General features: G+C 36.1%; 1 pseudogene; it reads right to left on the bottom strand.

The window, feature by feature from the left end:
- The window catches only part of LOC102814293, a 130,897-nt pseudogene that overhangs the window by 4,912 nt on the left and 122,193 nt on the right, over window positions 1–3,792 (bottom strand).

The following is a 3,792-nucleotide window of genomic DNA, read 5'->3' as shown; positions in this document are numbered from 1 at the left end:
TTACCAGAGCTGTGGTTGTTCAAAATTACCAGCAGTTCCATGAGAGAAAGATGAGACTTTCTGATCCCATAACGGTTTACAGCCTCACAAAACCTATCTAGGGTCTCTATGTGTCAGTACCAACTCCCCTGTACATCACCACCACCAATACCACCACCACCACCACCATATATATTCTTTTGGTGTGGTGCTGCAGGTTCAGCACTGGATTTTGAACCATAAGGTCAGCTGTTCAAACCCACTAGCTGCTCCTAGGAAACACTATACAGGGCTGCTATGAATAGAAACTGACTTGATGGCACTTAACAAAAACAGTATATTTATATCCAGCAAATGTCTGTCAGGTAATCATACTGTGGTGGCTTTGTGTTTTTGTGAGGCTGAAACCTATGTTACGAGTATTTTAAATACCAGCAGGTGGACAGGTTTCAGCAGTTTCCAGCCTAAGACAGACAAGGAAAAAGAAGAGGTAGACTAGTTCTTAATGTTTAGTCACATAAAACCTTATGAACTTTGTCAGATACAATGTCAGAAAAACAAAAAGATTATGAATAAAACTAGGATATTGTCAGATATAGTGTCAGAAAGTGAGTCTCAGGTTGGAAGGAACTCAAAATATGACTGAGGAAGAGCTGCCTTCTCAAAATAGAGCTGATCATGATGAGAATAGTGTAAAGTTTTTGTGACCTTCCTTTGCTGATGTGGCACAACTCAAAATGAGGAGAAAAGCTGAAAATATCCATTAATATTTGGAACATGCAAATTATGAAGTATGCATCTAGGAAACTGGAATTTGTCAAAAATGAAATGTAACATAGACAGATAAATTTCCTAGGCATTAGTGAACTGAAATGGAATATGATAATCATATGGTTCACTATACAGGAATGATCATTTCAAATGAATGATGCAGCATCCATCATCAGAAAGAACATGTCAAGATCTATCTAGATATACAATGCTGTCTGTGATTGGATAATATCCATACACCTAAAAGAAAGACCAGTCATAGTACTGTTATTCAAACTCACGCACCAACCACTAAAGCCAATGATAGTGAAATTGCAGACTACTACCAACTTGTGCAATCTGAAATTGATCAAATATGCAGTTAAGATGTATTAAGCACTGGTGACTGGAATGCACAAGATGGAAATAAAGAGGGAGGGTCAATAGTTGGAAAATATGGTTTTGGTGATAGAAATAATGCTGGAGATCACATGACAGAATTTTGCTAGATCAATGGTCTATTCATTGTAAAAATTTTTTTTTAAAGCAACACAAAAGGAAAATATACACATAGACCTCACCAGATGGACTACACTAGAAAAAACTGGCTACATTTATGGGAAGAGATGATAGAATAGCTCGATATCATTAGGCAAAACTAGAGGAGGTTCTGACTGCGGAACAGACCATCAATTACTCATATACAAGTTCATGCTAAAGCTGAAGAAAATTAAAGCAAATCCATAATACCAAACATATGACCTTGTACATATCCCACCTGGATTTAGACACGATCTCAAGAGCAAATTTGATACATTAAACACAAATGATTAAAGAACAGAAGAGCTTTGAGATGGCATCAAGAACATCATACAGGAAGAAAGCAAAAGGTCACTAAGAAGAAAGAAAGAAAAAACAAAATGGATGTCAGAAGAAAAGCTGAAACTTGTTCTCCAGAGTAGAGATGCTTAAACAAATGGAAGAAATGAGAAAGCAAATGAGCTTAACAGAAAATTTCAAAGAGCAGATTAAGAAGACAATGTAACATATTATAATAAAATGTGCAAAAACTGGGGTTAGAAATTCAAAAGGGAAAAACATGTTGGTATTTGTCAAGCTAAAAGAAATGAAAACTATTTAATAGGCTTGAAACACTGAAGGACTCCATGGGCAAAATATTGAAGGATATAGAAAGCATGAAAAGAAGATGGAAGGCATACACGGAATCAATGTGCCAAAAAGATATGATTGATGTCCTCAAATTTTAAGACATAGCATAAGATCACAAGTCAGTAATTTTGAAGGATGATGTCCAAATTGCACTGAAGGTACTGGCAATATCAAGGTTCCGGGAATTGACTAAATGCAAATTGAAATCTTTCAACAAACATGCAGTGTTGGAGGCGCTCACTCGTCTATGTCAAGAAATTTGGGATACAGCTATCTGACCAACCAATTGGAAGAGAATCATATTTGTACTCATTCAAAACAGAGATGATCCAACTGAATGCAGAAATCCTCTAGTAATATCATCAATATTACATGCAAGTAAAATTTTGCTAAAGATAATTCAAAAACGGTTGCAACAGTACATCAAATGGGAACTGTCAGCAACAAAAGTTGAATTTAGGAGAGAACATGGAACTAGGGATATCATTGCAGAGTTCATATGGATCTTGGCTGAAAGCAAAGAATACCAGAAAGATGTTTACTTGCGTTGTATTTAATTATGCAAATGATTTTGACTTGGTGGTTCATAATGACCTATGAATAACATTGCAAAGAATCAGTACTGAAGAATACTTTATAGTAATCCTGATAAACCTATATCCAGACACAGTCATTCAAACAAAGCAATGGGATACTGAAAGGTTTAACAAAAGGAAAATGTGTAACAGGGTTATATTCCCTCACCGTACTTATTTAGTCTGCATGATGAGCAAATTATCTGAGAAAATTTATTGTATAAAGATGAACATGGCATCAGCTTTGAAGGAAGACACATTAATATCAGATTCCAGCTCCGACCGTGGGTTACTCAAAGGAGAGGCGAGGATTAAGTGATTAGGTAAGGGACACAAGCTGATAGCAAGTGACAAAGTTTATTAAAAAGTTCCAGGCTTATATAGGGCAAATCTGCCAAGTCATTGTGGTTTTGGCTAGCGCACAAGTTTCCTTTTCCTCAAAATGGCTCAGGTAAATTCACCTGTAAGTTTCTAGTGCTGACATAACTGTTGCTAGACAAGTTTGGTTTCAAGGTAGTCAGGAGCCTTGGAAGGCTCTGGCTTCCTACACATTAACAACCTATAATATGCACATGACACAACCTTGTTTTCTGACATGAAGACTTGAGACACATATTGTGAAGATCAAAGACTGTACCCTTCAGTATGGCTTACACTTCAGTTTAAAGAAAATGAAAATCCTCACAACTGGAACAATAGATAACATGATAAATAGAGAAAATATTGAGTTGTTAAAAACTTCATTTTCTTTGGACTCTCAATTAACATTAATGAAGCAGAAGGCAAGAGCTCAAACAAAGTTTGAATTAGTCAGATCTGTTGCAAAAGACTCTTTAAAGTGTAAAAGAGCAAGCTGTCAGGTACATAATTAAGGTGGGCTTAATCCAAGGTATGGTATTTTATATTGCTCAGTATACATGTGAAAGTTGAACAATGTATAAAGGAAACTGTAGAACAATCAATGTAATTGAATTATGGTATTTGTGAAGAATATTGAAAATGCAATGGACTATCCTGGTGTGGTGCTGTGGGTTAATGAGCCAAACTGCAAAGCTGTTTGAACTGCAAGGTCAGTGGTTCAAGCTCACCAGTTGTTCTGAGGAAACCCTATGCAGGGTCACTATGGGTTGGAATCGACTTGACAGCATTTAATAACAACAGCATCATAATAAAACAAAACAAAACAAAAAATGTCTTTGAAGGAAAACTAGAAATCTCCTTAAAAGTTAGGATGGCTTCTCTCACCTATTGTCAGCAAAGAACAGTCCCTGGTCAAGGATATCCTGCTTTATAACATCGATGTAAAAAAAAAAAAAAA

The sequence above is a fragment of the Chrysochloris asiatica genome, unplaced genomic scaffold (assembly GCF_000296735.1).
Source record: "Chrysochloris asiatica unplaced genomic scaffold, ChrAsi1.0 scaffold00269, whole genome shotgun sequence".
NCBI classification, from domain to species: domain Eukaryota; kingdom Metazoa; phylum Chordata; class Mammalia; order Afrosoricida; family Chrysochloridae; genus Chrysochloris; species Chrysochloris asiatica.
The sequence above is the reverse complement of the archived record's forward strand: the minus strand, read 5'-3'. Positions and strand labels throughout refer to the sequence as shown.